The 13482-nt window shown below is 31.9% G+C and overlaps 1 pseudogene; it reads left to right on the plus strand.

Annotated features, from left to right (window-relative positions):
• The first annotated feature begins 8089 nt into the window (after window positions 1-8089).
• On the plus strand, window positions 8090-10177 carry LOC123205350 (annotated as a pseudogene).
• The last annotated feature ends 3305 nt before the right edge of the window (window positions 10178-13482 follow it).

A 13482-nucleotide genomic window follows, 5' to 3' on the forward strand; every position in this document is an offset into this window, starting at 1 on the left:
TTCCACATCTACCAGAGAAGGCTTCTCACAAAATTTTAAATTAAATATAATTTTATCTTGTTCTGTACTTAACTCTTCTGCAAGTTCTAAGAACCAACTTCTTAATATTATTTAAAACGCTTTTTAAATTAATTTATGGACTTAATTTAGGGGATATTAATAAAATAATCAGAATTTAGGGGCTTTATGAAAGTACCCACAACTCTCTTTTTTATATTCATAATCAAGTTTGAAATCGTTTGGTGTGGAGGCATTGGAAATGAAAAAAGGTGATCAACTAAATTTTGTTCAAGAAACGATGTCATATTCGTGAAATCAATGATCATTCTACCAACAATTGCCTAACCTTGCCTTACTATAGGGAATGTCTTCATGAACAAGCCCATTCAAACTAATATTCAATAACTTACAATCTTGGTTAGAGAAATTATCCAAAGTTTAACTAGAGGAATGATAATTCTACAAAATTTTCAAATTCTCATGAATTCATTTAAAAGCAAGAGTCTATCAATACTCAGTTAACTCTAAATATAGTAGACCCTAGGGGTTAACTTGAGTGGTTAAGTGAAAAGACTCTCTTATGAAGGGTTCCTTGAGGTTAGCTTGAGTCTATTAATAGACAAGGAAGGGTTTACTTGTCTAGCAAAGTCGGGCAGAGTTCCCCAGTTTTAAAAAAAAGTTTTTTCGTTCAAAAAAAAAAACTCTATAACATATGTGAAAGAAACTCTTGTAGAGGAGATCATGTTAATCTATCTTAGTTCTTATTGTGGAGGCCTTGGTTAGCCTTAGCTTGCATCTTGGGTTGTCTTTCCTGTTAGAAAGATTGAGTGTAGGCTGTTCCCGAGTCCTCCTATTGGAAGGCTTATTGCTTTTTTGTTAATATATACTTTTACTTACCAAAAAAGGAAAAAAAAAAAAGAAACTCTTGTCAACATTAAGGGTTAATTTTATTCATAGGCAAGACAAGTGAAACTTCGAGTCTAATAATCGACCCCACAACCATTGTATTAAGTAAGTTAAGAATTTAAATTTGATATGTCACTGGTAGGTTTCAAACTCATGCTCTCATAGTTGGACACCTCCCATTTTTGCCACTCATGTTATCTCTTAAGGGCATCATTCTTCATAATGGTAGCGGTTTAGAAGGTCTAGTAATCGACTCCACAACAACTATATCAAGGAAGTCGAAAGTTTGATATTGATATATCACTGGTAAGTTTCGAACTCATGCTCTCATGGTTGGACACCTCCCACTTTTGTCATCATACTATCCCTTGGGGCCATCATTCTTCGTAATGGTAAGGTTATTGAAAAACCTATTCTTGAGGCTTGTGAAGACAATGGCTAGTCATTTATGAGGATTTGTTTATTTGGATAGATAAATGGCTTAAATATCATGATAAACTTGAAAGTAAATTTTGATAATGTTTTACTATTAAGGACTGATAATAAGTTGGTTGGGGGTAGCGTCTATTTAAGCTTGAGTTAGAGGGATAGTTTGTTTTTAAAACTGAGTCAAACATAAGTTGGAAGGAATTTGACTTGATCTAGCTCTCTAGCAATCTAAGTAGATGACTCAAATCTATTTGAGCTGAGCTTATGACTCGATTTGAATCATGTCAAATAATTATCAAAACGATATCATTTTGTTTATTATTAGATAAAACGATATCGTTTTATCAATGAGTTGTGAGCTCAAACATAAATACTAGCTACAAATCTAAACTATGAATCCCAACCATGAACTCAAGTCATGCTTTGAACTTCAAACTTAAGTTTTCATTTAAGTCAAACTTAAGCCAAACTTGAGTCACCTCGTTTTTCATTCAAGCCAAATTCAATCTAGGAGGTGTTTAGGTTCAACTTGGTTTGTATCTAGTCCTACTTGGGGGATGTGATGAATACCAAAAATGTACATATGCTAAGAGTTTAAATCATCATTTTACATTTAGAGTGTCATTAACTTCTTTACTTAAGCATTTTTGTAATCTTTCGTTACGCAGAGTTGTACTTAATTTTGATCCAAAAGTCAAATCAAAATAGCTCTTGAACTTGTTGTAAAATAATCTAGTGCTCTAAAATGTTAAAGGGAACTTTGAAGATCCAATCCAACATTTAATGCATAAAAATTGGACTATAACATAACTGGACTACAACAAAAGGCTAACCTGACACCTCTTAGTATAGGAACAAATCTAAAAAAATATTTAATTTTGGATGTTATGGAAAGATAAGGAAAAATATATACAACTTTATTGTTCAAACCTAAACAACATTCGTATGATAATTAACATGAAACTTGTAGTTCACTACTACTAATAATTGTTCCTTCATTTGTATTTCACTAGTGTTGAAATTCACCCTTCCAAAATAGTTTGTAAGAAACAAAAAGATTTTTCCTTTTTCTTGCTTTCATTTTCCTCCTTGTAATAATCTTTTTGTATCATTAAGTTCTTTCAGTTTTATATCCATTTATTTTCTATACTTCTTCTTCCTTATCTTCATTATGCTTAATTAATATCATTTTACTACAATGGAATGGTGAAATTTTTTATACAAGTTTTGGGATTGATGCCCTATAACCAATCCCATGGTAATACAAATTCATTAATAAATGTGATATTTATAATTTCCTATGACTTTCTTTCTTTGTGATAGCATATTAATATATGCTCGGATAAATGTCTTAAGAATATTTGAATCGTGATAAAAGGATCAGTCAATAGCACTTGATTGTGAGAACTCTATGTGCATATTAGGTGGTTGTTTTTAAAACATTCGTAACTCTAATATTAACATGAACAAAGGCATGGGTAACAATGATAAAGTTATTATAGTGTTGAATGACCTCATCGAAAGATGATAACAATTCTTATATGTCAAAGTTATTTATTGACAACTTGTTGCAACATATGAGTGCATGTTATAGATGTGTCCACCATACTCATTCGCCAAGAAAATTTCGTATAGATGGTTGTTCCAATGTCTATGAAAAGTATCCTCTTAGTAAACAAAGATACATGTGATCCTTAGACTTGAATTCACCATATCGTCTTGTATAAGGATTAATATAGTTTGACACTAGCCTAATATAGTTCAGTTAGAAGATTGCTATGAAGGTAGTGATTGCTCATTATAAGATATATACAAAAGCTATGATGGATCAATAAAAGATTTGTCACTCTTAAACACGAGAGTTGATATTTCATTTAGGATCCACTAACAAATGTCAATGACCAATTAAATCTATGGTCACAATGAGATTAAGTTGATGTTTGATTCAATACTATTCAGTCATTAATGGAAGTCAATTTATATTATTCAGGGAGTCATGAAAGAGACACTTAATCTATACCTCAGCCTCGAAGAAAATATCATATGACGAAAGGATCGAATTATATGAGTAACCGTATAATTGATAGGTTAAAAAAGTCACATGTTGACCTATACTAATTGAGTGGCCATGAAGTATTACTAGAGGTTAATCTTGGTTTATGTCTAAATAGATGTTAGATTGAGAGCTCAACACAAATCCGATCACTATAGACTTAGTAGAAAGTCTATGGGTCACACACTAAAGGAGTTATTAAACTTTATAGGCATGAAATTGTCCAAGTTAAATTTGGTCTGGATTTTGGGTAGAAAATTTAGAGCCTTGTAAATACCTAAAATTCAAACTAAGTCAAGCCGAAATTTGAGTTTATTGAATTTTGGTTTGGTTTAAGGGAGTTAAGTTTGAGCCTAAACTCAACCTTGACAAGTTTTGATAAAACCTAGCTTAAACTCAAGTTAGATGTAAAAAGTTAAGCTCGAGTTTCAATGAGACATGGTTAAGGGGCCATGTCAACCCATGACATAGGCTAAACTCCCCTTATTTGGCCTAGCCAATGAGTATTCTAGGCCTGGAAATCAAGCTTATGGGTTAACCTAAAATAGCTCACTATTTTAATGGTATATTATTGTAGCACCTACAGGTAAGTTCAAGGGCATTTCGATCTTTTCTTTGTTTTTAATTATGACGAATAATGAATTTAGCGGTACACGTCCATGTATAGAGGCATACACGACTATGTATGATCAGCAAAAGTCAATAAGTGGAGCAAATTATGATTGCAACAAAACAAGAAGTTGTTTTAGTTGTGCAACTAAACATACGATTGTGTATGGTCCATACATGCTTGTGTATAACATTCTAGAGATAAAAATAAAACACGATCAATCATAATTCTCACACATTCTTTTACATTCCCAGCCACTCAAAAGTGAGAAAGTGTGAGAGAGGAGTCTATGGTTGCGTAAGAGAGTCACCACCAATCATCAAAATCATCGTAACCATGCAAAGGAGATGTTTTCCATGGAATCCAAGTAAATGGAGCAAAATTCTTTACTTGATTATGAAATTCGTGAAGTTATCCGTTCTATCCATAATCCATAGTTAATTAAACATGAACAAAATGTGTTTTATAATGTATGTGACTATATATTCGATTATGAGAAATCGTATAAAAGCTTAGTCCCTTGATTGTATAAATATTGTGTATTTTGGCTTGATAGATCAATAAGGTCATGGATGTTATGTGTATGTTGATTGTATGAGATGACTTTCAGTAAATAAACTGTCTAGGGGACTTAGAGATTCTTTTTATTAGCTTGAATATGTGTTTGATTGATTGTTTGTGCGATTGAAACAATAAAAAAGCCCTAGGGTGCGATTTCTAGATGCAACACACAACTGTGTGTGGCCCCTATACACCCGTGTGTTGTTCTAGAGTTTTGAAAACTCGAAGATCCTATGCTCGTTCTAAGGAAAGAAATGCATAATTCTATAGTATAGGACACACACATGTATGGTTTTCCAAAAATGGATGACATGCACCAAAAGATATGTTGCTCGTATACGTGGATCCGAGTACATGAAAGTGTGTTCAAGTTAACTCCCCGTGCATATCTACCCTATACAAGACCGTGTGCTAAGTATCACATGCCTATGTATATGGTTTAAGAGGCACATGAGGTGTGGGTTGAGAAGTACACAATTGTATACCTCTAGACAAAGTCAAAAAATGATTATACCCCTAGGCTATATGCATAAAAAAAGAGATTTATATAGAAAGAATAATAAGCTAATAAAGGATAAACAATTCAAGAAAGAGATAAATGAGATGCTCAACTATGTAAATAAATGATGACACAAACTCAGATCAAATCAAATCAAAGTCAAAAAGTTAGCAACCTTAAGGCTAGTGTCACATAACTAGATAGTCACTAACTACGTGTGTAAGTGACAATATTTGTGAGAGTAATAGAGCTGGATATCTATGAGATGCATTATACACTTGACACCAAGGCGCATAGCCACCCCATTCAGTTCAGATGTGTATGGTAAGGATGTGACTTTTAGATATTCCTCACGTGATCAATAGGATGCACCATATATATACTCATGGTATGGGCTATTTTTGGATGGTTAGTCAACAGTTTTGATAAGCTTATGTGGTAAAAGAAGAAGTTGTTATCAAATATTTTCTCGTGTGATCAAAGTCTCCTAATTAGATAGCCTGATAGGTCGTTTGGTAAGTACACGAGACATCATAATAGTTTTCACTAGGGCATCAAATATGTTGATTCCAGCTTGGGTCTCTATAGTTTTCATGAATGATCCATGTCAAAGCACTAAGGTGTCGCAGTGTGACAACATTTAGCTTACAAATGGAATTTAAGCTTTACTACTAGATAATTTAATATCCAGGGATGCTAAAAGGTCTTCACTCACTAAGTTTTACTCATGCATTTTCTTTTGTATGTTTTGCAGATAGAGGTGAGTAGCGGACAAACAGGGGTCCAACAAGCAACTGCACAAGGTGAGAGGCATTTATGTCATGTTAGCTTTACTAGATATATATATATATATATATATATATATATATATATATATATATATATATATATATATATATATAATTTTTATTATTATTATTATTATCTTTAGACACAATGGTTTACCTGAGATTTATATAGTCATTCTTTCTATCAAAGATTTCAAATACTTGTTGTTTTATGAGTTTGATTAAAAAACAATTAATTTTTATTACATTACCTTTTTTCATGTTTTATAGTGATGATCATAGATTAAAGTTTTAAATAATCCAATTGTGCATATATCTTTTGGTATATTCCCATCAGAGGTATGTATTTAGAGTGAGATATTACAATTACAAAATAAAGAATGAAAAAAATTATATGAAATACAGGGCAATGGTAGTTGTTGGGCCAAAAGTTTTTATATAAATCCTCTTCCCCCCACCCCCGAACTCTCTAAATCAAATTCAAAGCATAATTTCTCAGTCTCTCTCTTTACATTTTCTTCAATCTCTTAATCTCAAACTTTCTAAATCAAATTTTAATTATGTCTAACAACTTAGTTTCTATTTGTTTAACAATTTTGTATTTTTTTCAATTTTTTTTCCTTTAGAATACTTTGATAATGAAAAAACTTAATATATTCTAAACAAAAAATGTGCTCAAACAATTGGGACAAATTCATTTCTTTAGGGTCAAATGAGAAAGAATTGGTTTAGTGTAAACACTGTATAAGAGACCTCGTAAGAACAAGTAAGAGTAAAATCAAACATTTAATTCTCATATGTCATTACAAAGATGTTTTGGTTTAAAAAATCCATGTGGTGTATCAGATAAAGTAAAAGCCAAAAGTGACACTTAGACTTTTGTTTTATTTGCTACTCTACTTAAATTTTTTAGGCCAAAGGATATTTCCCACACAAAATATGCGCATTTCCCAAGTTTCCTCCTATTAACTTTGAAAATCTCATTTACCCACCCAAAAAAAAAAAAAAAAAAGAGTTGGTGCATTAACCATTTCTTAAACTTGGGAGTTCAAGTGTTGACAATGGTAGATAGAAGTAGATTCGATAAGAACTGATTTGAGTTTATGGCTTGCTCAAGATCAAATCAAATCTACAAATGCCTAGTAGAGCTCGAGCTCATTCAAGCTATGGTATAATGTCAAAAAATGTTGTTGGCGGGATGAACAATGTTGTCAATAAGATGAACAATATTATCAGATAGACAAACCAATTAATCTCAATTAGCCAAGCTACAAAGTTAGAGCTTTAACTAGAGATCGGCTCGTTTTTCCATTTGGTGATACTATTAATCTTTTTGACAACATTGTTAACTCTTTCGATAATATTTCTTTTTTAATAACCAAGGATTCCATCTGTATCAGTTAGAAGGGTAAACTTTAAGCATAACGACTGAACCCACAATCACTACACCAAATAAGTCGAGATTTCACAAGTATAGCAAAAAATTGAACCCAAATCTTTTCTCTAAAAGTTTTAATACTCTATCAATTTTGCTAACCTTTGGATCCGTTTTCAACAATATTGTTCACTCCAACAACTTTTTGATGATACTATATACAAATTAAAATAAGTTTAAACTTGAATTGATCATTATAAATTTAATCCAAACTTTAACCAACTCTAGACACGGCCTAAATCGAATCCGCCCCTAAATATTACATTCTAAATTGCTAGACGATAAGTCTGGCCATAGACAATTTTGTGCAGTATATATGCGATCCAATAACGACTAATTGAACCTGATTTATTTTTATTTCTAGGTAGTTTAAATGCGTTAAGCACTATTTATAAAAATTCTTATGAGTAGTGCGTATGTGATAAACACACACACAAAATTTCCTAGACCAAAAAGATGCATTAAACATTACCTTGATTTGAAATTTAATTCGAAGTGTATATCTAATAAAACCAACCCTAAAATTTGGTAGGCTGGGCAGATACGATAGCGACGGGTTTGGCAAATGTATAGGGTTTTAAAATACACTAATTAATACATGCACGCTCGTTTTATTTCGGCTTTATGGCCATGAACCATATGATTATTATGTTATAGGAAAATGTGAACTCTGTAAATAGTTAATTTCTCTTTGTTCATTTACCATCAATTTCATCCCCAATTCCAAAAACCTTCATTTCAGCCTCGATTCTTTATCACTAATACAAAACACAAAATCACTTGAAAGTTTTGTTTGCTCTTTAGATCAATGGGGAGCGTCAAGGAAGACCACGAGCTTCAAAATGGAGCTGTCTCAGTGACTAACCCGTTAGACTCAGAGGAAATCAGGAGACAAGGACACATGATTATAGACTTCATTGCAGATTACTACAAGAATGTAGAGAAATACCCAATTCGAAGCCAAGTTAAGCCTGGTTATCTCAGGAAATGCTTGCCACAATCTGCACCAAATAATCCAGAGCCTATTGAACAAATCCTCCGGAAGTTCAGGAACATATAGTCCCCGGTATAACGCATTGGCAAAGTCCTAATTACTTTGCTTACTTTCCTTCAGGTGGTAGCATTGCTGGGATTCTCGGTGAAATTCTCAGCACGGGCTTCAATGTTGTGGGGTTTAACTGGATGTCATCGCCGGCTGCAACCGAACTGGAGAATATAGTTATGGATTGGCTAGGAGAAATGCTGAAACTTCCTAAGCCTTTCCTTTTCTCTGGCAATGGAGGGGGTGTATTACAAGGAACTACTTGTGAGGCTATTTCGTGCACAATAACTGCTGCAAGAGATCGAATTCTCATGAAGATCGGAAGAGAGAACATAACGAAGCTTGTTGTTTATGGGACTGATCAAACTCATAGTGCAATCCAAAAAGCTGCTCAAATTGCTGGGAATCAACCCCAAGAATTTCCGAACCATAAAGACAACCAAATTGTCACCATTTGGGCTAACCCCAGATTCATTACGGTCCACAGCTATGTCACATGAAAACGGAAACAGAGAAACGTAGAAACGTATTTTTTAAAAAATATAATAAACGGAAACGTGAAAAAATTTATAAATATGAAAAATCTTAGGGTTTTTTTATAAATACCAAATTTTTTATAACAAAAACATATAAACTTATATAATATAAAAATAAATAATAAAAAAAATGAAGAGAAAAAATACTATAAAATAGAATCATAAAACCTATTGTAAATTGTTCTTGAGCAAACACATGTAGATATTTAAGAAAAAGTAACAATACTCACCAATATATATAATATGTCAAGTAGGAGATAAATAACACATCGAAGAGTGGAGAGAAAATGAATTCAATATGAGATTTAAAGACATTTCTAGTTTGAAAATATAAAATATGTGTGTTCAATTGATTTCATTATTTTTCTTTTAAAAGAAACGCATTTCAAAATTTTTCAAAAATTTCAAAATGACCCGAAACGTTACCTACAAGTTTCAGAGAGTTTTGGAAACGAAAACGTTTCCGAAATGTGGAAACGCACTCCATTGTGAGTTTCCGTGCTACTTTGGTCCACAGTTGAATCAGATTTTGAAGCTGGGCTAATTCCATTTTTCCTTTGTGCCACAGTCGGGACGACTTCAAACGCTGCTGTTGATCCAATAGGTCCGCTATCTGACATAGTAAAAAGATAGAGCCTATAGGTCCATGTGGACGCTGCATATGCCGGAAGTGCTTGTATTTGCCCGGAGTTTCGCCATTCTCTTGATGTTATCGAGGATGTAGACACCTTCAGTCTCAATGCACGCAGATGGTTCTTCACAACTCTAGACTATTGTTGCCTATGAGTGAAAAATCCAGGTGCCCTAATAAAATCTCTTTCAACATATCCTGAGTATCTAAGGAACAAGGCCAGTGAATCGAAACAAGTAGTAGACTACAAAGATTCGCAAATAACCCTCAGCCGAAGAATTCGTTCCATGAAACTATGGCTGGTGCTAAGAAGCTATGGCGTCACCAATCTTAGGACGTTGCTACGGAGTCATGTAAAGATGGCCAAGATTTTTGAAGGGCTTGTGGCTAGTGACAAGAGATTTGAGGTTGTAGTTCCAAGGAGTTTTGCGCTGGTACATTTTAGAGCAGTGCCATCGGTGTTAAGCTTAGGTAAAAACAAGTATGAAAATCTGTCACAGGAGGAGCAAACGAATGAATTGAATCGAGAATTTTTAGAGTCGATAAATGCATCGGGAAAATTATACATGACTCATTCCATTGTTGGTGGAATATATTTGATAAGATTTGCAGCTGGTGGAACGACATGTGAGGGCAGCTTGCAAACTGGTGCAACAACAATTGGATGCCATCTTATGCTTATCTTAAAATATATATAATTATTATTTATTATATGGTGTATATATTCTTACCTTATCTCGCTATAAATTGTATCATTATCAGTTTCCCCTTGCATTAATCAATTTTCCTTCGTTGGCATTTGTTATTTTTTTTGAGTTTATGACTAACTTTTAATCATAATTATTCTTTCGCAGAAGAAAGTACCTTCTTGACTTCTTAATTTAAACGAGGCAAGATTTAGGGATTGTCATATTCTCACCAAATCTAAAGCGCTAAAAAAGGTTTCATAAAATAACAAATTCTCACCCTTTAAATTTTAAAAAACCCATATTCTCACTTATCATATATTTTTATTAATAAATTTCGTTAATTAAAAAAGCAAAAATATAATTTTAAATAGATTATTCAAAATGAAATTTTTAGGAAATATATATTTGGAAATTTTAATAAAATTTGGGGCTTTGATAAAATTCTAAAATTTTAATATACTTTTCAATAGTTTAAAAATGATAATTACGTTTCAAAGAATTAAATAATACATAATATTTTAAGATTGATTAAAGTTTTAACATATTTTAAGTCTAAGTGATAAAATTTTAAATTATATTATTAATTTATCATTTATATTAAATGTTAATAATAATTTCATAATTTTAATAAAAAAGAAAAACAATCTTTTTCAAGAAAATCAAATAAAACTCGTAAATGAAATTGGATGATTGATAGAAATTTGACTCCTTCAAATTTAATGAGTGAGAGTTTGTCAACCTGAATGGGAAATAGTCATTTGACCTAAAATAAAATATAATAACGTACGTTGTAAGGGAAGTTATTATGTTGTATTAATTTGTCGTCATTTTGAATCTGGAGTTGAGCTTCTAAGACTATTCTGAATAATAAAATGAGGACAATATTCGTAAGGCTTGTATTATAATTGATCCTTCTAGTATTCTTAGGGCTCATAGATAAATATTTATCTCGTTATAATAAAATTATATATATTTAGTTTTGAATATCTAATTTAATATTTATATGATGTGTTTTCATTTGATTTGGTGATTTTGAATTAAAGTGAAGTAAAATTCAATTACATGATAATATATTATTTGATTATTTAATCATATGATAACATATTATTTAACTTTCAATGATTTTATTTTATTTTGATTTCTACGTATTTTCCTCTCTACCATTTATCAATTGTAAATATAGAGCAGCTACAATTTCATCTTTACATTTATTCTACATGGTTAAGTCTTATGAAGAGCACTGAACTTTGGTACAAATTGAAAGGATTGATAGGCAATGAAGCTTACTAAGTGGGTGGGAAATTGGTCTCTTACAATGAAGGCCAAAGGACTTATTCCCACCCAAAGTTTACTTTTTTACCAAATTTTCACCTATTATCTTTCAAAAACTCAAATATCGACCCGTTAGCTGTTAAATTTAACCAAATCTATTAGTTTTAAAATTTTATCTCTTTTCCCCCTCTAAACCTTAAAAACTTACAATTTCCCTCAGATCAAGTTTTAAAAAGTAACATTTCCCCCATAGGGCTTATTTTTCATTCTATGACCACTCCTTTTAGCGTCATCTCCAATGGTCTCTCTCTCTTAACACTTTCTTTTCCTCTGACAGTCTCTCTCTCCCTTATATATCCCTCCAATCGGTCGCGCAACGTTCATCAGGGTGTAATGATTTGTCTAGAAAAACAAATCACCTTCCCATATGAAGATAAGAGTTTTGAAAGATTGGGTGAAGAGAATAGATGTAAAATAAACATACATGTCAAGAGAGAAAGAATCAAAGTATGCATTTACTAAAGAGAGAAAGGATAAGGATTTTACCTACTCCTTTGCCTTCTATATGAATATAGGATGATGAAATGAGTCTCCCACTTGCAAAACCTCTAAAGAAAGTCTGTGAGGTAGAGAGAAGGGAGAGAGTTTTGCAATTTAGTGAGAGAATTTTTAGTTTAAAATGGACTAACTCTCTTTGAATGAACTAACTTCATTCTTTTGGTTAGTTGTAGTTTTCTAAAATTCTACTTTTGGCCCACTAAAATATTGATTTAAAGATTTTTCTTGTGTGTATATATATATATTTTAGCCACATTGATTCCATCTCACTAACACCTTAACTTTTAACATGTTATCTTTCATCCATATAATATTTTATATAATTCTTATTATCCTTCAGAAGGTGCTAGCTAACCCTAGATAATTAATTCTCTCTCTCGTAAATTTGGTTTATTGGTATGACCCTTTAGGTTTATCGTGACGTAGCCGTGAGTTTTTTTTCGGACGATCTAAAAGTGTATTTGGAAACTCAACAACTATGGTAAATATCTAGCAATGTGTCATACCCCCTAAACCACGATGGAGAAATACTCCATTGAACATAAAATCTCTAATCGTACGTTTTATGTAGGTAATATCCTTCTATTGTCAAATCTAGATCGATTTCAAACTTATGGATTGTCAAAGTCCTAATTTTAGTTCTTTATAAATCATCGATTTAAATATTTAAAACATGTCATAACAAACATCCTTTGTATGACTTACATTATACTTGGGTCAGAGATTCAATTTCCAACATTTATTGATGTTTGCCTTATAACTTAGATTCAGATCAAATCAACGAGTATTCAAAACCCAATACTTTATGAGTCAATGGATTCTATCTTGATTATCATTCTTTTGCATATACAAATAACATATGACCAATATGATTTGTCTTATGAGATGTGGTTAATCTCGTATATATTCACCACATGAATTACAAGTATTTGTGTCAAATCTGACCATGACATCTTAAGTTAAAGGATTACTTCATACATTAGTATGATCTTACGATAAGTCATTGAGTACGATTTAATGACCATCTGACTTGTCATTATTGGTCATATTCAAAAAACGGTTCTCTAACTGTTAATCCATACTAATACTCCAATGACATGATCATTATTGTCACTTATACTAATGTCATCTCATGACATTCAATGGAGATATTCAGTATACCTACTATATGATATAATTGTCAAAATTATAACACGTCTATAGGGAAAAATTTAGATGATTCTATTTGTATTAAGTGAGTCATCCGAACGTTTATACGAATACTTTATATTATCGTAAAATAAAAGAAACAATTTATGCATATGAATAAAAAAAGTACTTATTTATTAATAAATTATTTAAAAGATTATATACAAGATGAAATACCTTGAAATTAATAACACGAATGGTTTTTAGGGCATATTGTAACAGAGAGGTTGAGGGTGGTCTAACCAGAGGTTTGACAAAGCACAAAATGACAGGAAAGCGAGAGGT

This window comes from Mangifera indica, unplaced genomic scaffold, assembly GCF_011075055.1.
Source record: "Mangifera indica cultivar Alphonso unplaced genomic scaffold, CATAS_Mindica_2.1 Un_0003, whole genome shotgun sequence".
NCBI lineage: Eukaryota > Viridiplantae > Streptophyta > Magnoliopsida > Sapindales > Anacardiaceae > Mangifera > Mangifera indica.